Here is a 22,720-nt window from a genome sequence, read left to right on the forward strand (position 1 = left end):
CTCCATTTGCCACTTCTCAGCTCAGCGCTGCAGCTTATCTATGTCCCTCTGTAACTTGTAACATCCTTCCGCACTGTCCACAACTCCACTGACTTTAGTGTCATCTGCAAATTTACTCACCCATCCTTCTACGCCCTCCTCCAGGTCATTTATAAAAATGACAAACAGCAGTGGCCCCAAAACAGATCCTTGTGGTACACCACTAGTAACTGGACTCCAGTCTGAACATTTCCCATCAGCCACCACCCTTTGTCTTCTTCCAGCTAGCCAATTTCTGATCCAAACTGCTAAATCTCCCTGAATCCCATGCTTCCGTATTTTCTGCAGTAGCCTACCATGAGCAACCTTATCAAACGCTTTACTGAAATCCATATACACCACATCAACTGCTTTACCCTCATCCACCTGTTTGGTCACCTTCTCAAAGAACTCAATAAGGTTTGTGAGGCACGACCTACCCTTCACGAAACCGTGTTGACTATGTCTAATCAAATTATTCCTTTCCAGATTATTATACACCCTATCTCTTATAAACCTTTCCAAGATTTTGCCCACAACAGAAGTAAGGCTCACTGGTCTATAGTTACCGGGGTTGTCTCTACTCCCCTTCTTGAACAAGGGGACAACATTTGCTATCCTCCAGTCTTCTGGCACTATTCCTGTAGACAAAGATGACTGTAAGATCAAAGCCAAAGGCTCAGCAATCTCCTCCCTAGCTTCCCAGAGAATCCTAGGATAAATCCCATCCGGCCCAGGGGACTTATCTATTTTCCCACTTTCCAGAATTGTTAACACCTCCTCCTTATGAACCTCAAGCCCTTCCAGTCTAGTAGCCTGAATCTCAGTATTCTCCTCGACAACATTGTCTTTTTCCTGTGTGAATACTGACGAAAAATATTCATTTAGCACCTCTCCTATCTCCTCGGACTCCAAGCACAACTTCCCACTACTGTTCTTGACTGGCCCTACTCTTACCCTAGTCATTCTTTTATTCCTGACATATCTGTAGAAAGCTTTAGGGTTATCCTTGATCCTACCTGCCAAAGACTTCTCATGTCCCCTCCTGGCTCTTCTTAGCTCTCTCTTTAGGTCCTTCCTAGCTAACTTGTAACTCTCCAGCGCCCTTACTGAACCTTCATGTTTCATCTTTACATAAGCCTCCTTCTTCCTCTTGACAAGTGTTTCGACTGCCTTAGTAAACCACGGTTCCCTTGCTCGATCACTTCCTCCCTGCCTGACAGGTACATACTTATCAAGGACACGCAGTAGCTGTTCCTTGAACAAGCTCCACATTTCCATTGTGCCCATCCCCTGCAGTTTTCCTCTCCATCTGATGCATCCTAAGTCTTGCCTCATCGCATCATAATTGCCTTTCCCACAGATATAACTCTTGCCCTGCGGAATATACCTATCCCTTTCCATCACTAAATTAAACGTAATCGAATTGTGGTCACTATCACCAAAGTGCTCACCTACCTCCAAATCGAACACCTGTCCTGGTTCATTACCCAGTACCAAATCCAATACAGCCTCGCCTCTCGTTGGCCTATCTACATACTGTGTCAGGAAACCCTCCTGCACACATTGGACAAAAACGGACCCATCCAAAGTATTCGATCTATCGCGTTTCCAGTCAATATTTGGAAAGTTAAAGTCCCCCATAACAACTACCCTGTTCCTTTGCTCCTATCCAGAATCATCTTTGCAATCCTTTCCTCTACATCTCTGGAACTTTTTGGAGGCCTATAGAAAACCCCAAACAGGGTGACCTCTCCTTTCCTGTTTCTATCCTCAGCCCATACTACCTCAATCGACGAGTCCTCATCAAACGTCCTTTCTGCCACTGTAATACTGTCCTTGACTAACAATGCCACCCCTCCCCCTCTTTTACCACCTTCCCTGAGCTTACTGAAATATCTAAACCCCGGCACCTGCAACAACCATTCCTGTCCCTGCTCTATCCATGTCTCCGAAATGGCCACAACATCGAAGTCCCAGGTACCAATCCATGCCGCAAGTTCACCCACCTTATTCCGGATGCTCCTGGCATTGAAGAAGACACACTTTAAACCACCTTCCTGCCTGCCGGTACACACCTTGGTAGGTTTATGCAGAAAGTAAGGAGGCATGGGATAGTGGGAAATTTGGCCAGTTGGATAACGAACTGGCTAACCGATAGAAGTCAGAGAGTGGTGGTGGATGGCAAATATTCAGCCTGGATCCCAGTTACCAGTGGCGTACCGCAGGGATCAGTTCTGGGTCCTCTGCTGTTTGTGATTTTCATTAATGACTTGGATGAGGGAGTTGAAGGGTGGGTCAGTAAATTTGCAGATGATACGAAGATTGGTGGAGTTGTGGATAGAGAGGAGGGCTGTTGTCGGCTGCAAAGAGACATAGATAGGATGCTGAGCTAGTCTGAGAAGTGGCAGATGGAGTTTAACCCTGAAAAGTGTGATGTTGTCCATTCTGGAAGGACAAATATGAATGCGGAATACAGGGTTAACGGTAGAGTTCTTGGCAATGTGGAGGAGCAGATTGATCTTGGGGTCTATGTTCATACATCTTTGAAAGTTACCACTCAAGTGGATAGAGCTGTGAAGAAGGCCTATGGGGTGATAGTGTTCATTAACAGAGGGATTGAATTTAAGAGCCGTGAGGTGATGATGCAGCTGTACAAAACCTTGGTAAGGCCACATTTGGAGTACTGTGTACAGTTCTGGTCGCCTCATTTTAGGAAGGATGTGGAAGCTTTGGAAAAGGTGCAAAGGAGATTTACCAGGATGTTGCCTGGAATGGAGAGTAGGTCTTACGAGGAAAGGTTGAGGGTGCTAGACCTTTTCTCATTAGAACGGAGAAGGATGAGGGGCGACTTGATAGAGGTTTATAAGATGATCAGGGGAATAGATAGAGTAGACAGTCAGAGACTTTTTCCCCGGGTGGAACAAACCATTACAAGGGGACATAAATCTAAGGTGAATGGTGGAAGATATAGGGGGGATGTCAGAGGTAGGTTCTTTACCCAGAGAGTAGTGGGGACATGGAATCCACTGACTGTGGAAGTAGTTGAGTCGGAAACATTAGGGACCTTCAAGCAGCTATTGGATAGGTACATGGATTACGGTTGAATGATATAGTGTAGATTAATTTGTTCTTAAGGGCAGCATGGCAGCATTGTGGATAGCACAATTGCTTCACAGCTCCAGGGTCCCAGGTTCGATTCCGGCTTGGGCCACTGTCTGTGCGGAGTCTGCACATCCTCCCCGTGTGTGCGTGGGTTTCTTCCGGGTGCTCCGGTTTCTTCCCACAGTCCAAAGATGTGCAGGTTAGGTGGATTGGCCATGGTAAATTGCCCTTAGTGTCCAGAATTGCCCTTCGTGTTGGGTGGGGTTACTGGGTTATGAGGATAGGGTGGAGTGTTGACCTTGGGTAGGGTGCTCTTTCCAAGAGCTGGTGCAGACTCGATGGGCCGAATGGCCTCCGTCTGCACTGTAAATTCTATGATAATCTTTGATTAATCTAGCACAAAGGTTCGGCACAACATCGTGGGCCGAAGGGCCTGTTCTGTGCTGTATTTTTCTATGTTCTATGTTCTATGTGGGATCAACGTTACATTCCGAGGGGTGATGGCAAGGTGGAGTGCAGAGAAGAGACGGGGAGTACTGGCTCAGGCAGAATGGAGTCGGTCATTCATCTTCTAGCAGCTCTGCACCCCCCTCCCCTCCCCCATTCTCTGCAGGAGGCGCCGACTGCCTCCCAAACGGGATCCGTTATATTGATAGAGTGCATGCCCGAAGGTACATTATTGCTCGTCCCTCCTCAAAGGCTTCTGGCGTGAGGGTGAGGGCCCCGCCCATGAATCGAGGAGCTGGCTTCCTGGCTGCCATCCTCCGGGAATGAATGGGAATAAGTGTTGCGGCGCCCTTTAAACGCAGCGGCCCATGATTAACGTGCTCAGGTGACCTCGAGGGAGAGCGAATCAGGCACTTCGCTCCTCAGGCGTTTTCCACGTGGAGAAAATATTTTTTTCTCCAAAGATTGCAGTCCGGATCTTGCCACTGGGGCAGGCGGGAATCCCACCAGTTTTCACACCGGGATTGGCACATTTATTTGGAACATTCTATCCCATGTTTCAATTCGTCCAATCATGACCTGCTCTCTGACGGTAACCAAGTAATCTCTCCCACCTCACCCTCCCTTGGCTCCTTCCTATTTCTCACCTACTTGCTGCAGTGTCAGTTTTCACATGTACACTGATGCCCATCCTGCCCTGCCTCGCCACCCTCTCCACTGTAGTTAAATATCAGTCTGCTTATCCAACATGCAGCGTTAAATGAGCAGAAATTTCTTCCAAATAAAAGTTGGGAAGACTTTTGTTTTCAATCCCCATTCCGACCCCATTCCCTAGCTACCGGCTCCATCCGTCTCCCCGGCAACAGCCAGAGATGAAACCAGCCTGTTCACAACCTTGGTGTCAATGTGCCCCTGAGGTGGGCTTTCAATCACGCATTGGCATCATCACTGGCACGGTCTAGTTGTGTCCCTTGTCCCTACACCTGCTTCAGCTCTCCTCCTGCTGAAACACCCACCCACAAGTCGTTCTCTCGGCATTTGACTTCTCCAATGCGCCCCTAGCTGGTCTCCCACATTCTACCTTGCAACTTGAGGTCAGTCAATGCGCTGCTGCCTGGCCTCCTAACTCAAACCAAGTCACTGACCTCCATTGGCCCCTGGTGAAGCAATGACTTGATTTTCAAATCTTGTTTTTGAATCTCTCCATGCCCTCACCTCTCCCTACATTTCTGTAATCTCCTCCAACCCCACAACACTCAGAGATCTCATCCTTGTACATCCCCAATTTTAATCACTCGACTATTGGTAGTCCTGCCTTCAGTTACCTAGACCCGAGCTCTGGACTTCCCTCCCTACACCTCTCCAACTCTGCTTCCTGCTTTAAGACGCTCTTTACATCTCTTTGATCAAGACTTTAGTCATCTGACCTAATATATCCTTCTGCGACTTGGTAACGCTCCAATTGCTTCACAGCTCCAGGGTCCCAGGTTTGATTCCGGCTTGGGTCACTGTCTGTGCGGAGTCTGCACGTTCTCCCCGTATCTGCGTGGGTTTCCTCCGGGTGCTCCGGTTTCCTCCCACAGTGCAAAGATGTGCAGGTTAGGTGGATTGGTCATGTTAAATTGCCCATAGTGTCCAAAATTGCCCTTAGTGTTGGGTGGGGTTACTGGATTATGGAGAAAGGGTGGAGGTGTGGGGTTGGGTAGGGCGCTCTTTCCAAGAGCCGGTGCAGACTTGATGGGCTGAATGGCCTCCTTCTGCACTGTAATTTCTATGGTGCAGACTTGATGGGCTGAATGGCCTCCTTCTGCACTGTAATTTCTATGAAATCTATGAAAGTCTAGATGACCGCTTGTCAAAGCTTTGGGCTTTGGCATTTCCGTGACCGAGAAGTCACGGATATAGATTGAAAGGTGGTAGATTTAAAACTGAGTTGAGGAGGAAGTAATTCTCGCAGAGGGTGGTGAATTTGTGGAACTCACTGCCCCATAGTAAGGCGGCACGGTAGCACCATGGTTAGCACTGTTGCTTCACAGCTCCAGGGACCCAGGTTCGATTCCCGGCTTGGGTCACTGTCTGTGCGGAGTCTGCACGTCCCCCCCGTGTGCGCGTGGGTTTCCTCCGGGTGCTCCGGTTTCCTCCCACAGTCCAAAGACGTGCTGTTAGGTGGATTGGCCGTGATAAATTTTCTTTAGTGTCCAAAAAGGTTAGGTGGGATCACTGGGTTAGGGGGATAGGGTGGAGGTGTGGGATTAAGTAGGATGCTCCTTCCAAGGGCTGATATGATTCCATGATATTGCGGTGCAGGCTGAATCATTCGATGGTTTCAAGAAGGATATAGATTTATTTCTGATATAAAAAGGGATATGGGAGGTGGATTTGTGACCAGGAAGAGATCGGCCATGATCTGATTGAATGGTGGAGCAATGTCGAAGGCTGAATTATCGACCTCTGCACCTAATTCCTAAGTTCCTATGCCAGATCTGCTGAGTTTTTCCAGCATTCTCTGTTTTTATTTCAGTATTCCAGCATCCATAGTATTTTGCTTTTATTTTAGTTGTAGCCTAAACAATGCTTCATAAAGGTTTGATATAACTGATACCATATGCTCTGCTAACTGCTCTCTTACTGTGTCCCCCATCTTCAAAATCGATGCTCACTGACTCTCTACCCCTGCACACTCTTTAGAACTGTGACATTCAGAATATATTTATCTCCCTATACTTCCAGGAGACTTGTTATCACATACTTCATAATAGATTCTAGCATTTTCCCGACTGATGTCAAGCTTACTGACTTATAGTTCCCTGTTTTGTCTCCCCATCTTGAAAAAAATGAAAATGAAAATCGCTTATTCTCACAAGTAGGTTTCAAATGAAGTTACTGTGAAAAGCCCCTAGTCGCCACATTCCGGCGCCTGTTCGGGGAGGCTGTTACAGTCCTGAGCAGCAGGACTACAGTGTTAAGATGGCAGCCTGAGCCTCTATTTTATATAAAGCCAAAACCTACAGGAGGATAAATGTATAAAACATACTTCAGCCCTGTTAGCTGTTCCTAACAGCAATTTACCGTACATGTTGCAGTATGCATTGATACTGATATGATAGCTGACGAGGCCAGTAATCTAAGACAAGTAAACAATGGCACCGTCTCAAACAGCTTGAACAAACTTGGTGCTCACAATGATGACAATTCAGCACCTGAGGGGATTATATTTGTCGGCGGACATTGTGAGTAACAAGGAACATTTCCCACAGCTCACAGCATTGGCAGCAATGGCTTGGTGGCACCCACTCCTGTTGTGATGAATGGTTACTGTACCCTTGACACCATGTAAGTGATGCCCCTTTAAGACCGGGCTTGGAACCCTGGAGGACTCCGCCTCCGGCTCCGCCCACCAGGGAGCCGTATATAAGGTGACGCCCTGTAAGTGGCACTCAGTAAGCACACGTCTCGGTCACTGACTAGTTCTCTGCTTATTAAAGCCTTCATTTACCGTTCCACACTCTCGTGTCGTTATTGAGGGTACGACACCTGTACAATGCACACCATCCCAGGTGTTCTTGTCTGAGGAAGGGTTCATTCTGTGACACGAGAGCTGATTCTCCAGTCAGACGCTCGTGGAGAGCACGGGTGGGGAAACTGTGGTTGGAAATTAAACCCACAGTGTCCCGCGATGAGGTGACGTTGCCAGTCAATGCAAGAGAGAGATCAATCCCAGTGACCCACCATCTCTACTCAGCTACTCACTGACCAGTTAACACTGTCTTCATTTCAGATTTCCAATATATATGCTATTTTGTTCTGCAGTCTCCTTATTGGTCCAGTCGAACTCAGATATATAAATATGTCCCACTTATTCCCATCCATCAGTTCAACAAGCATCCACTTTCCACTTGTCTAATAAATATATTCATAACAAACTCTTTTCAGAAACATTAATTATTTATGTGCTTTGTCCATTCTGTGACTATAGCTCCCACATACTAACTACATCACCATGCATCTGATCATAATAATCTTTACTCGAGTCACAAGTAGGGCTTACATTAACGCTGCAGTGAAGTTACTGTGAAAAACCCCTAGTCGCCACACTCCGGCGCCTGTTCGGGTACACAGAGGGAGAATTCAGAATGGCCAATTCACCTAACAGCACGTCTTTCGGGGCTTGTGGGAGGAAACCGGAGCACCCGGAGGAAACCCACGCCGACACGGGGAGAATGTGCAGACTCCACACAGACAGTGACCCAAGCCGGGAATCGAACCTGGGACCCTGGCTCTGTGAAGCAACAGTGCTAACCACTGTGCTACTGTGCCACCCATATTAGCATTTTGTATTCATATCTATATTTTCTGTTTTTATTATTACTAATCATTTAATTACATTATCATTGTTTCCTGAGAAGGGAAAATGAATTGCATTTATGTAGCACCTTAGGATCCCCCTAAACACTTTACAGCTAATGTAAAGTACTTTTTGAAGTATTGAATGGAGGAAACGCCAAAGCCAATTTGTGCACAGCAAGCTCCCAGGAACAGCTAGTGACCAGATAAGCTGTTGCTTGGTGCTGTTGCTTGAGGAATAAATATTGGCTGAGGACACCGGGGCGAATCCCGCCTGCGCTTCTTCACAATACTGGCACAGGATCCTTCATGTCTGTCAGAGGGCAGATGAGGCCTCAGTAACATGTCTCATTCAAAAGGCAGCAGCTTGAACATCCGCACTCCCTCAGGACTATACCAGAGTGCCAGCCTTGATTTTAGTGCTCGCGCCCTGTGTTGGGATCCTCGTGATTGAGAAGTGACAATGCTGCCAGCTGTACCACAGCTGGCATTCTGATAACTTGCTCATGTGACCAAATTTCACCGGCGTTTCTTGACAGTGAATGAGGACAGACTATTCAACTGGAAGTGGCATCAACCTGGAGTCTGGTGCTGATTTCAAAATGAAATCTTTGTAAATGTCCTTTGGGGGAATTTGGGGCCTCTAATATTCCCTTCTGGGCTCCATGCCTCCACCAGAACCTTTCCAAGCCCAACTTCTCAAGACACATGATGGGAGAACGTCTGACAACGTGACAATGTTCGGTCTGCGTCCGCAGGGGCGGAGCCTCTGCCACGGCCTTGAGAGAAAGGCAGCTGAGATCAGGAACTCGGCGTGCTGCTCGCTTGTGTGCGTCACGTAGCCAAGTCCTAACGTTTGAAAATGCTCTGGTGGCACGGGAGCACAGTGGTTAGCACTGCTGCCTCACAGCTCCAGGGTCCCGGGTTCGATTCCGGCTTGGGTCACTGTCTGCACGTTCTCCCCGTGTGTGCGTGGGTTTCCTCCGGGTGCTCCGGTTTCCTCCCACAGTCCAAAAGATGTGCAGGTTGGGTGGATTGGCCGTGCTAAATTGCCCCTTCGTGTCCAAATAGGTTAGGTGGGGTTACTGGGTTACGGGGATACGGTGCAGGCGTGGGCTTAAGTAGGGTGCTCTGTCCAAAGGCCAGTGCAAACTCGATGGGCCGAATGGCCTCCTTCTGCACTGTAAATTCTATGAACTATGAATGATTGTTAAACAAAGGAATACAAAAGTCATTCTGTGCACATAATAATCAAGATGTGAATGATCTTTTGCAGTATTATTTGAGGGTGGAATGTTAGGCAGGACTCAGAATCTGCAAATATCAGGTCTGCAAATAATACAATATTATTCAAACCCATCTGGGCCCAGCAGAACAGGCGAGTACACCTTGGATTTATAATCTTATTTGGAAGATTGGTCCATTTTTCACACATAATCCAAGACAATAGGCATCTGGCCTGTCGGTGGAGGATCATGATGCAATCCTCAACTGCGACCACCATGCAATGAGCCGGCAGTAGGTGCCTCACAGAATACCAAGAAATGAACAGAGTAGGATCATAAGCTTATTTGCTCTCTTGCTAATGCAGGGGAGCTGACCCAAACGGCAGGGCCTCCAACTCCCTGCTGAGGCCTCCTAAATCAACACGTACTCCTAAAAGAAAGAATGAATTTGTATTTGGAGAGCACCTTGGGGCATCCTAATGTGCTTCACAGTCAGTGAGGTACCTCCCAAGCGCAGTTACTGCTATAGTGCAGGGGAGTGGGGCAGTGAATTTGCGCACAGCAAGATCCCGCAGGCTGCAGTGAGATCAATAGCCGAAGCTGCGATCCCCCCCCCCCCCCGGTCAGCGCGACTCAAGTCAGTCATTGACTCGAGGAGCCAAGGCAGCTCTGCAAAACGGCAACAATAGGAGGTTAACCGACACGGGCCCTTGAGCAGGACAGGGGAGAGCTGATGGAGCAGCTAATGCTAAAAATTGCCTTTGCAGCTGGAAGAGGACACCGCTTTCAATTCTTTAACAAGAACAGATGCTTTCTGTCAAGAAGAGCAGGCTGGGCCTAGTGAGACGAAGCATTAATGTTTAAGAAAGATGGTCTTATTAGAACAAGAAAGAAGAACATCAGTCATGTAAAAGACAGGTTAATAATGAAGATATGAGGAAGAGGCCAGCCAGAATGACCAGATTATTAGCCAGAGCCTGTAAATTAGCTATGGAACCCAAGCCAGGCTATGTGGAGACAGTTAGTAATGTGTGGGACGTGGCAGCCCCGTGATTTCATGTCACATCGCAGTTCCAGGCGGAAGACCAGTCATAAATTATACTCACATTGGGCAATCTTGCTTTTTTAGACCAGAGTTTTCACAAGCCGTTTTCTTCCCCCCTGTGTTCCTCTTGGGAAAAGAAAACAATATTCGTGCAAATTCTGAATTTGGGATGTTAAAGGACCGGATACGGTCCCGTCACCTCGCAGTGCAACTACTCTTAATCTCTTAACGTGAAGCCTCGGCGATAACATTTGTTGGATTATTTAACAATGCAAGGCAACACTTCTGCCCCCATCCCATCCCAAACTCAGAGAAAGTCAGACCAACCTCAGTGAGACTTGACCTTGGCACCAGACCGGGGAAGGACAGAAAGATGTCCATTTATATAGCCTCTCTGGAACAGTTCTTACAGATTGGAGGTAACTAATGTAACCCCACTATTTCAAAAGGGAGTTGGAGAGAAAACAGGGAATTATAGACCAGTGAGTCTGTCGTAAGTAGTGGGGAGTCCATTATTAAACAATTTATGGAAGGAGCAGTTGGAAAACAGTGGCAGGATCGGACAGAGTCAGCATGGATTTATGAAGGCGAATTCATGCTTGACAAATCTACTGGGATTCTTTAAGGATGTAGCTAGTAGAGTTGGCAAGTGCAGAGCCTGTGGATGTGGTTTATTTGGACTTTCAGAAGGCTTTTGTCCCACATAAGGGGCGAAATTCTCCGGAAACGGCGGGATGTCCGCCGACTGGCGCCCAAAACGGCGCAAATCAATCAGGCATCGCGCCGCCCCAAAGGTGCGGAATGCTCCGCATCTTTGGGGGCCGAGCCCCAACCTTAAGGGGCTAGGCCCACGCCGGATGAATTTCTGCCCCGCCAGATGGCGGAAAAGGCCTTTGATGCCCCGCCAGCTGGCGCAGAAATGACATCTCCGGGTGGCGCATGCGCGGGAGCGTCAGCGGCCACTGACGGCATCCCCGCGCATGCGCAGTGGAGGGAGTCTCTTCCGCCTCCGCCATGGTGGAGACCGTGGCGAAGGCGGAAGGGAAAGAGTGCCCCCACGGCACAGGCCTCCCCGCGGATCGGTGGGCCCCGATCGCGGGCCAGGCCACTGTGGGGGCACCCCCCGGGGCCAGATCGCCCCGCGCCCCCCCCAGGACCCCGGAGCCCGCCCGCGCCGCCTTGTCCCGCCGGTAAGGTAGGTGGTTTAATCTACGCCGGCGGGACAGGCATTTTAGCGGCGGGACTTCGGCTCATCCGGGCCGGAGAATCGCGGGGGGGTGGGCCCGCCAACTGGCGCGGCCCGATTCCCGCCCCCGCCGAATCTCCGGTGGTGGAGAATTCGGCAACAGGCGGGGGCGGGATTCACGCCAGCCCCCGGCGATTCTCCGATCCGGCGGGGGGTCGGAGAATCTCGCCCAAGAGGTTAGTGTGTCAAATTAAAGCGCATGGGGTTGGGAGCAGTGTATTGAGATGGATAGAAAACTGGTTGGCAGACAGGAAACAAGTACAGTAATAAACAGGTCTTTTTCCAAATGGCAGGCAGTGACTAGTGGGGTACCGCAGGGTTCAGTTTTAGAACCCCAGCTATTCACAATATATATTAATGATTTTGATGATGGAACTAAATGTTGTAGCCATCTGGGATGGCCACTTTGAGCATATAAAATGGACACTCGCAGAGCATACAGGGAAAAATGGACAATGCAAAGTAACAAGCAGGCACAGAGCCTGAATGTGTATTTAGAAGACAGACTGCAGACAGAACCGAAACGCTTGGCCGGTTTACACATTGATGGCCCGTCTCCGATGAACAAAGACCAGTGCTCAGGTAGCCGATACCGTCCCAGACATTCCGGCGCCACTACCTCAGCAAGAAGATAGAATCAAAGCAAGGCCAACGGCCACTCAGGACACGCCCAGCCATCAAGGCACCCGCCCCTTTATTGGCTCAGATCCATGGCAGTGATCGAGAAGCTTCCCAATTAATTGGGACCAAGGTTAAGGCCCGCCTAAAAGCACGCGAAGCCCCCCGGGTATAAGAAGGAACCCCGCCATACGTTCAGCCTCTTGGAATTGGCTCTCAACCGAGAGACCGCTCCACCTGCACCACCAGAAGCAAGTTCAAGTTCAACGCTCGCTACCAGACGGACGACCTTAGCTGTACCCCTGCTACCTCTTCGAACCCAACAGCCTCAGATCCGAACAACGGCCATTGTTCCTCTGACTTAAGTGGGCACCCGAAGTTAAGTATAGGTGTTAGTGATAGACATAGTTTAGCCTGTAGTGTTATTGTGCATGAGTAATCATACTGTGTGTAAATAAAGTAGCATTGACTTTGAACTAATTAACTGGTGTATTGGCTCTTTGATTGGTATTTGGTTGAACCTTGTGGCGGTATCAAGAGATACCTGACGACTCTGAAAGCCTATTCATAATTAAGATTAAGAAAGGCAACCTTATTAACCGCCATATTTATAGCCACTAAAAGAGAGCAACAATGTAATATCTCCAAACTTGGGCGGGAGAGTGAGCTGTGAGGAGGATAAAGAGATGCTTCAGTGTAATTTGGACAAGTTGAGTGAGTGGGCAAACACATGGCAGATGCAGTTTAATGTGAATCAATGTGAAGTTACCCACTTTGGTAACAAAAACAGGAAGACAGATTACTCTGTGAATGGCTATTGATTGGGAAAGGGGACAATGAGGCATGGATGTCTTTGTACACCAGATGGCGAAGGTAAACATGCAGGTACAGCTAAAGAAGGCTAATGGTGTGTTGGCCTTCATTGCGAGAGGATTCGAGTACAGGAGCAGGAATGTCTTTCTGCAATTATACAGGGCCTTGGTGAGGCCACACCTGGAATATTGTGTGCAGTTTTGGTCTCCTTATCTGAGGAAGCATTTAAAAAAAAATTCATTTATGGGATGTGGGCGTCACTGGTTAGGCCAGCATTTATTGCCCATCCCGAGTTGCTCATCAGAAGGTGGTGGTGCCTTCTTCGAGGCCATGTCCAAGGTTGTGGGGATGAAGGTGGAACTGTGCCCGAGAGTGGCACGCTTCGTGGTTTTGGACTAGCCAGAACTGCATATGGAGAAGGGGGCTGACGCCCTGACGTTTGCGCCCTTAATCGCCCGCCGGAGAATCCTGCTCGGCTGGCGATCAGCAGCGCCACCTGCAGACTGGCTGGCAGACCTGCCGGAATTTCTCCACCTGGAGAAGATTAAACGCACCGTCCAAGTGTCGGACAAGGGCTTCCACAAAGTGTGGGGGTCGTTCATCAGCCTGTTCCAAGGCCTGTTCGAAGCCAACAGCGGCTAGGGAGAGAGGGGACCGGGGGGGGGGGGGGGGGGGGGGGGGGAGAGAGGGGGGGGGGGGGGTGCGAGGGATGAAGGAAAACAAATAAGAACACGGGCAGCACGGTGGCGCAGTGGTTAGCACTGCAGTCTCACGCCGCCGAGGTCCCAGGTTCGAATCCCGGCTCTGGGTCACTGTCCGTGTGGAGTTTGCCCATTCTCCCCGTGTTTGCGTGGGTTTCGCCCCCACAGCCCAAAATGGTGTGCAGGGTAGGTGGATTGGCCACGCTAAATTGCCCCTTAATTGGAAAAAATGAATTGGGTACCGTAAATTTATTTTTAAAGATCACGTGAGAGCACAGACAATGTAAAGGAACAGAGGGGGCACGGGGCGGAGGAACAAAGAACAAAGAAAAGTACAGCACAGGAACAGGAGGGGTGGGAACCCAAGGGAGTCACGGGACGAAACAAAGGGAAACAGGGAGGAGGGGAGGGCCATGAAGGCCCCCCCCCCCACCTCCCCCCTGTCCCGCATGGACAAGAAACCGCAACAGAAAGGAGCGGGGCACAGTATGTGACGCGCAGGGCAGGCGTCAGCATTAAGGGGGAAAACTAGACTACTGACGGGGGCAAGGGAGTGAGGGGGGGGGGACACCACATGTAAACATCTCTGTAAATAAGAAATGACTTCATGTGTAAATACCAGGTGCACCACAGACTGAGATGTTGCTCTGTACAAACTTGAAAATGCCAATGAAAATATATTTTAAAAAAAGGTGAAGGTGAGGGAACGTCTTGAATCGCTGCCGTCTTTGTTCTTTGTATCGAGGGAGTGCAGCGAAGGTTTCCCAGACTGATTCCTGGGATGGCGGCGTTGACGTAAGAGGAGAGATTGAGTCGGTTAGGATTATATTCGCTGGAGTTCAGAAGAATGAGGGGGGATCTCAGAGAAACCTATAAAATTCTAACAGGACTGGACAGGGTAGATGCAGGAAGGATGTTCCCGATGGTGGGGGTGTCCAGAACCAGGAGTCGCAGTCCGAGGATACGGTGTAGACCATTTAGATCAGAAATGAGGAGAAATTTCTTCACCCAGAGAATGGTGACCCTGTGGAATTCGCTACCAACAGAAAATATTGTACGTTTCCCAGAAATAGCTCGATATAGCTCTGAGGGTGAAGAGGATCAAAGCATATGGGGGGGAGGCGGCAACACATTACTGACTTGGATGATCAGCCATGATCATAATGAATGGCGGAGTTCAGATAGATCGTTCCATACATGAAAAAAAGGTTAGCACTGTTGCTTCACAACTCCAGGGTCCCGGGTTCGATTCCCGACTTGGGTCACTGTCTGTGCGGAGTCTGCACGTTCTCGCCGTGTCTGCGTGGGTTTCCTCCGGGTGCTCCGGTTTCCTCCCACAGTCTAAAGACGTGCAGGTGGATTGGCCATGATAAATTGCCCTTAGTGTCCAAAAACGGTTAGGCGGGGTTACGGAGATAGGGTGGAGGTGTGGGGATAGGGTGGAGGCATGGGCTTAGGTAGGGTGCTCTTTCCAAGGGCCGGTGCAGACCCGATGGGCCAAATGGACTCCATCTGCACTGTAAATTCCATGATTCTCTGGATTAAACATTATGTTCCAGTCAGGAATCTGGGGCGAAATTCTCCGGTATCGGCGCGATGTCCGCCGACCGGCGCCCAAAACGGCGCCAATCAGACGGGCATCACGCCGCCCCAAAGGTGCGGAATGCTCCGCACCTTTGGGGGCCGAGCCCCAACATTGAGGGGCTAGGCCGGCGGCGGAGGAATTTCCGCCCCGCCAGCTGGCGGAAACGGCCTTTGTTGCCCCGCCAGCTGGCGCGGAAATTACATCTCCGGGCGGTGCATGCGCGGGAGCGTCAGCGGCCGCTGACAGTTTCCCACGCATGCGCAGTGGAGGGAGTCTCTTCCACCTCCGCCATGGTGGAGACCGTGGCGGAGGCGGAAGGGAAAGAGTGCCCCCACGGCACAGGCCCGCCCGCGGATCGGTGGGCCCCGATCGCGGGCCAGGCCACCGTGGGGGCACCCCCCGGGGCCAGATCGCTCCGCGCCCCCCCCCCCCCCCAGGACCCCGGAGCCCGCCCACGCCGCCTTGTCCCGCCGGTAAGGTAGGTGATTTAATTTACGCCGGTGGGACAGGCAATTTATCGGCGGGACTTCGGCCCACCCGGGCCGGAGAATCGAGCGGGGGGGCCCGCCAACCGGCGCACCGCGATTCCCGCCCCCGCCGAATATCCGGTGCCGGAGACTTCGGCAACCGGCGGGGGCGGGATTCACGCCAGCCCCCGGCGATTCTCCAACCCGGCGGGGGGTCGGAGAATGTCGCCCGTGTTCTCAATAAACATCCCCCTCCCTTCCTAAAGTTGAGTCTCTGCTGTAGTCCTCCCATCGTAAACCCAATCTTAGATACACCCCCGATGTGCATACTGTTTCGTAAGTGTCCTCTGCCTGTGCTTGTTACATTGTAGTCGGTCTTGTACAAAACCCCACCAAGTGAATCCCTATGACTATTTGAGACATGTAACAGTCCAGTATCATGTTGAGAAACATATTCAACATATTAGACATCCCAGTTTTATTCTCACTAAATTTATAGTTTTGATCCGTCACACATTTGCACACCCCTCTCTATTCTTGTGTCTCTGGTTTCTCTTAATGTTTCCACTTGTTACAGCATCCGGTTTACCCTGTCTCAATAATCATTCTATCCATCACATGAAAGACCACCCCTCTTCCTCTCTCTCTCTCCGTAACTTCCTCGAATCCTGGGAGAACTCTGCATTCCTCTAACTCCGTCACCTCCTGCAGCCCCCACTTACTTTGCCCAACACCCAAGCCTTAAGCCCTTAAAGTCTGCAAATCCCTCCCGAAACCGCTGGGCATCAGAGACTGTTTAAGACCTCCCTCTACCATCAGGCGTTTGGTTACCTATTCTTTGCCTTCCACTCTGATTACATTCTGAATGTGTGTCTGATTCCGCTTCTGTAAAGCGTCTTTGAATGTTTTACCACAATAAAGATGCCGCATGAATGCGAATTGATGTTGTTTTTATCTTTAATCTCTGCAGAGCAAGTTTTATCCTGAGATCAGTGTAATGCATATCATTACTCAACGAAGTTTCCACAATGGTTTCTCTCAATTATGTAAACCGTTAGATCCTCGTTTCATTCTCTCGTCTCCAAACACCCGTCTCCAGAAATCTGAGGCATGACTCAGCCAGCTTCCCCTAGTTACCCGGTTTCTTTATTCTGTCTATACTTTCCCCACATGATTAAAATAAGGCCTGCTGACTTTTCCTACTAACTGTATTCATGTTTTTCTTCATCATTTATGTCTTATCCCCGGGCCTTTCCCACTGCTTATTTTCCCAGCCCTTTTCCCCCAGCTTTTTCCAATCCACCCATACACACTGTCTTCCTAACGAGCCCATATTTGGCGCGAGAAACAATCTTCAGGTTATTCTCCTTTGTTGGTGTAGTGGTGATGTCTCTGGACTGGCAGCCCAGATGCCCAGCTTCAGACACTGGAGTTACGGGTTCAAATCCCACCCAGGGCAGCTGGGATATAAAGTGAGGTAACCACTAAACTACCACTGACCCACCGGGTTTACCAGAATTATAGAAAGTCTACAACGCGACGCCACTAGGCCCATCATGTCAGCACCAGCCAATAAAATGAGTCACCCAGCCTAATCAGCCTTTGGTCCGTAGCCCTGCAGCTTACCTCACTTAAGGTGCACATCCAGCCACTTTCACAATGAATTGAGAGTTTCTGCCTCTCCTACCCGTTCAGGCAGCGAGTTCCAGACCGCCACAACGCGCTGGGTGAAAAGATTTTCCTCTTACCCCCTCTAATCCTTTAACCCATCATGGGGGCATTGCGTATAAACACTGGCAAGTCATGCCACAGTTATATAGAACCTTGGTAAGGCCGCACTTGGAATATTGCGCACAATTCCGGTCGCCGCACTACCAGAAGGATGTGGAGGCTTTGGAGAGGGTGCAGAGGAGGTTTACCAGGATGTTGCCTGGTCTGGAGGGTGTTAGCTAAGCGGAGAGGCTGAATAGACTCGGACTGTTTTCATTAGAAAGACGGAGGTTGAGGGGTTTCCTGATAGAGGTCTACAAGATTATGAGGGGTGTGGATAGAGTGGATGTGAAGGCACTCTTTCACTCTCTCCCACGAGGGAGGGTCAGTCACCTGGAGGCATAGGTGTAAGGTCCGTGGGGCAAAGTTTAGAGGAGATGTGCGAGGCAGGTTTTTTACGCAGAGGGTGGTGAGTGTCTGGAACGCGTTGCCTGGGGAGGTTGCGGTAGCAGATACATTAACGGCGTTCAAAAGGCATCTTGACACATACATGGATAGGATGGGTACAGAGGGATACGGCACAAGGAAGTGCTGAGGGTTTGGGCCAAGGGTGATATCATGACCGGTACAGGTTTGGAGGGCGAAGAGCCTGTTCCTGTGCTATATTGTTCTTTGTTCTGTTATGGGCCAGGGTTTAGAGAACCCCAAAGTGTATCATGGAGTTCACCTGACCCACAACTTTGAATAGATTGTGGTATGGGGAGCACACGGCCCACTCTACAGGTGTGGTACAGCAGAAATGGAAAAGTGTTTTTTAAAGCAAAACAATGTTTATTCTATGAACTCAAGTTAACCTTTTTAAAACATACAGTGAACATCTTAGCAACCATTAATTCAAATACAACCGCCAAAGAATACAACACTAAGTAATCCTGAATAACTTCCCAAACAACATCCAGAAGACAAAAGAAACACTTTTAACAGAAGCACATCAGGTTAAAGTCACTACTGAGAACATTTATAATTCTGAATTCACCAAATGATTAAGAGATAGTCTTTCATGGCAGAGAGATCAACAGTGCACCTGCTCTGTCTGGCTTCAGCTCCAACGCTGAAAACAAAACTAAAACACACCTTGCAACAAACAGCCTAAAATGAAATTACTGAACCAGATAGGTTTTTACAACAATCAACAATGTTTCATCATCATCAGACTTTTTAATTCCAGTTTAAAAAAAAAATTGAATTCAAATTTCACCATCTGCAGTGGCGGGATTCGAACCTGGCTCTCCAGATTCTCTGGTGTTTCTGGTTTATTAGTCCAGTGGCAATACCATTATGCCACCACCTCCTCTCCTTAATCTGTTCAAAACGGGAGGGAGGCAAAAAGCGGGTAACTAAAGGCCAATTAGCCTCATATCTTTTGTTGGAAAAATGTTGGAATCAATTAATCCGGAAGTAAAGCAGCACATTTGGAAAATCATAATCTAATCAAGCAGAGTCAGCATGGCCTCATGAAAGGGAAATTGTGGCTGACTAATTTATTCCAAAGTGGACTCAGCGGATGTGGTTTATTTGGACTTTCAGAAGGCTTTTGACAAAGTCCTGCATAAGAGATTAGAGTGGAAAATTAAAGCGCATGGTATTGGGGGTAGTGTATTGGGATGGATAGAAAACTGGTTGGCAGACAGGAAATAAAGAGTAGGAATTGATGGCTCTTTCTAAAATTGGCAGGCAGTGACTAGTGGGGTACCACAGGGATCGGTGCTGGGACCCCAGCTGTTCACAATATATATTAATGATTTAGAAGGAAACAAAATGGGGGTCACAGTCCGAGGATACGGGGTAGACCATTTAGGATTGAGATGAGGAGAAATTTCTTCACCCAGAGAGTGGTGAGCTTGTGGAATTCGTTACCACAGGAAGTATTTGAGGCCAAAACATTGCATGTTTTCAAGAAGCAGTTAGATATAGCACTTAGGGCGAAGGTGATCAAAGGATATAGGGGGGAAAGCGGGATTAGGCCCTTGAGGTGGGTGATCATAATGAATGGCAGAGCGGGCTCGAAGGGCTGAATGGACTTCCCTTGCTCCTATTTACTTTATTTCTAATTTTTGAGTTTTTCGAGGAAGTCTCAACCCGAGTGGATAGAGGGGAACCAGTAGATGTGCTGTATTTGGACTTCCGGAAGGCATTCGACAAGGTACCTCATAAAAGGTTAGATCATAGGATAAGAGCCAGCGGTGTTGGAGGTAGCATATTGGCAGGGATATCGGCTAATGGGCAGGGAACAGCGAGTGGAGATAAGGCGCTGGATTCTCCGATTTGGAGACTATGTCCCCTCGCCGGCGTGGGAACCGTGACGTTTTATGGCATCAAAATTGGCGCAAAACGGCCAATTATTCCCCGATTTGCTGGGGGCTAGCAGGGAGGCAGCATAGAGCACCCAGCTCTAGCTGGCGATGTGGCCTGGAGAATTGCCGGGTCCGTGGCCGCGCGTGCGTCCAGCGGCGATGTGCAGCGGCCGCGCCGTGCTTCACGGCGGATGCCTCTCGCGGACCCGGCCTGCGAAAGGTTCCCCCCTTCGGCCGGCTCGCGCGCCCTGGACCGCCGCACCACAGTAGCCCCCAGTCCCGAATATGTCCACCCCTGCCCGCGGATCGGGCCTCCCCCGACCGTGGCGGCGCTGGACGGAGGCCGCAGCCGCCACGCTGAGTTCCCGAATGGGTGAGACCATGAGAGACCCACAGCGTCGGAAACTCGGCCGGTCGGGGACGGAGCTTCGGGGGGCGGGCCTCAGGCAATGTCCTGAGGCCATGGATACGTGGGGCCCTCCATGCCCTGATGTAGACAGGGGCATGTTCTCCACTACACTCGCCCTCCAAACCTGTACCGGTCATGATATCACCCTTGTCCAACCTTTACAATTTAACTTAAATTGAGAAAGCCATGCGAGTCCTGTTAAATCCAGTGGGCTCCGGAATAATTGGCACCATTAATGAGCCCAATAGGCACCCCGCTGCCAACAGGCAGGATACCAGCATTGGGCCCTGCTCCCCAAACTTGGTTGGGGACAGTTTTCCCGATGGCGGGAATTGGACACATGTACTTACACCTGTGAACTTGGCTCCCGGACCCCTGTCATCAAGCCTACTCGAGACTCAGTGGAATAACGAGCAATGTTTCTAATTATCCTCCAGGAGTCTATTATATAAGAAATAGTGTAGAAAAGATAAATCTGGAATATTGCTTCAAGCTAAATGAAGTTAAAGCAAGGGAATATGTGTACGAAACTAATAAGTGGCAAATATTTAGGATTGATGCCAGGCAGTTCTTTGCAAATTGTATCATAGAATCTTACAGGACAGAATAAGACCATTTGGCCCACAGAGTTTATACTCGCTCTTTGAAAGAGCAATCCCTGTGTGGAAACTGTAAACCAAAAATAATCAAATTTATGGAATGATCCCTAAGTGAAGAAATTACCGACAAGAATTCACATTGTGCTGCTTTTACTTTGACAATTCCAAATTAACGTAAATTAAACATGAATTAACAGGCAAGTGATACTTAAACAAAAAGTTAAATTTCACTTTAAATAGTCGATACTTAGGGCAGCACAATGGCGCAGAGGACCTGGCTTCGATCCAGGCCCCAGGTCATTGTCACCCTGTGGAGTTTCCACATTCGTCATAGAACCGTAGAGTTTACAGTGCAGAAGGAGGCCATTCGGCCCATCGAGTCTGCACCAGCCCTCGGAAAGAGCACCCTTCTTAAGCCCACGCCTCCACCCTATCCCCGTAACCCCACCTGAACCTTTTAGGACATCAAGGGGCAATTGAGCACGGCCAGTCCACCTGACCTGCACATCTTTGGACTGTGGGAGGAAACCGGAGCACCCGGAGGAAACCCACGCAGGCACGGGGAAGTAGTGCAAACTCCACACAGACAGTCACCCGAGGCCGGCGTTGAACCCGGGACCCTGGAGCTGTGAGGCAGCAGTGCTAGCCACAGTGTCCTCGTGCCGCCGTGTCTGCGTGGGTCTCACCCCCACAACCCAAAAAGATGTTCAGGGTTGGTGATTTGGTCAAGCTAAATTGCCCCTTAATTGGGAAAAAAAAAGAATTGGCTACTCTAAATTATAAAAAATTAAAATAAAATGAAACTTTTTAAAAAGTCGATACAACAAAGATGAGCCTTATGCAACTGAAAGGATTCACATTGCTCCCTGCACATGTATAGGACTAGGTAGCTACACATTATAACAATGTGCTGTTCTTTATTCACACAGGCTTATCCAACAACTGTTTTCACCTTCGAATTTTGTGGATATAATGACCAACAGCAATGGAACATTTCTATGAGTCCTCTCTCCCTCGGGTCAATACAGTTGATTAATGATACCTGTTATATATATAAAATAGACACACATTAGGAAGCTATCCAGCCCTGTTCAAAAAGAGCGGCAGTCCCCAATTACAGTGTCTAACTGATCCTTAAATAGTTCTCGAGTCTTCATCCTCACAATGTTAACAAAAGATCCATTTTATATATTGAGCCAGAGACTTGGGCTGATTGGATAATGTGATGATCTTTGACCTGGAAGCATTACAGTGGTCTGTGTCATTATTTTGATGAATGTTTGAAAAGAACCTTTAAATGTCCAGGTCCCTCTGGTCGATTCTGTGCTGATATGCATCACTGTAAATACACAAGGAGTTAATGTAAATACACTACAACTAAGTAACCACTAGAGGGAGCACCAGAGACATCATGACATGCAGACATACAGCTAATGAACACATAGAATAGGACACGACCCATGGGCTGTCAAGACACCCAGAAGTGACACTACCACAAGGGGGTAACCCATATAAAAGGACAGGGCACACATGCTCTTTCTCTTTCCACAGGCGACACTCAGAGAGAAGGACAGGGGCAGATCAGAAGCATCACACCCACCCACGTGGCTTAGAGCAGACTGGTTAGTTAGATCGAGTTACTATAGCAAGATGAGCAGGAGAGTCGAACTCAAGTAGGAGACTTGTTAACTGTTCAATAAATGTGTTAAACCTATCTCCAAGTCTGAGCCTTCCTTTGTCAGAGTATACATCACGGAAGCAGCTTATGCTACATGAAGAATAACACAACAGACTCCAGAATGTGCTGTTCTAAGAAACTATCCTGAAAACATTCTATGAACTCCTCATCTCGGCTACTTTTGCCCATCTGATTTTTCCAATCTATAAAATTCCCCATGGTTGTTGCTGTACCTTTCTGACAAGCTGCCATTATCTATTCCTTTACACCCTGTCCCACTGTGTAGTTCCGATTAGGGGCCCTGAACATCACTTTTTGCCTTTATCATTTCTCATCTCAATCCAAACTGCTTCTA

At 48.9% G+C, this 22,720-nt stretch overlaps 1 long non-coding RNA gene across 2 annotated transcripts in view; it reads right to left on the reverse strand.

The window, feature by feature from the left end:
* Positions 1 to 22,720, reverse strand: part of LOC140425691 (uncharacterized) — a 71,810-nt gene that overhangs the window by 21,785 nt on the left and 27,305 nt on the right. The window contains exon 3 of one of the 2 annotated variants that reach the window (XR_011947923.1): positions 21,525 to 22,026. The exons of the other annotated variant lie outside the window; for it this stretch is intronic. This is a non-coding gene — a long non-coding RNA (uncharacterized lncRNA). Of the gene's footprint in view, positions 1 to 21,524; positions 22,027 to 22,720 lie in introns of those variants that run through there. 2 annotated transcript variants of the gene reach the window in all.

This window comes from Scyliorhinus torazame, chromosome 6, assembly GCF_047496885.1.
Source record: "Scyliorhinus torazame isolate Kashiwa2021f chromosome 6, sScyTor2.1, whole genome shotgun sequence".
NCBI lineage: Eukaryota > Metazoa > Chordata > Chondrichthyes > Carcharhiniformes > Scyliorhinidae > Scyliorhinus > Scyliorhinus torazame.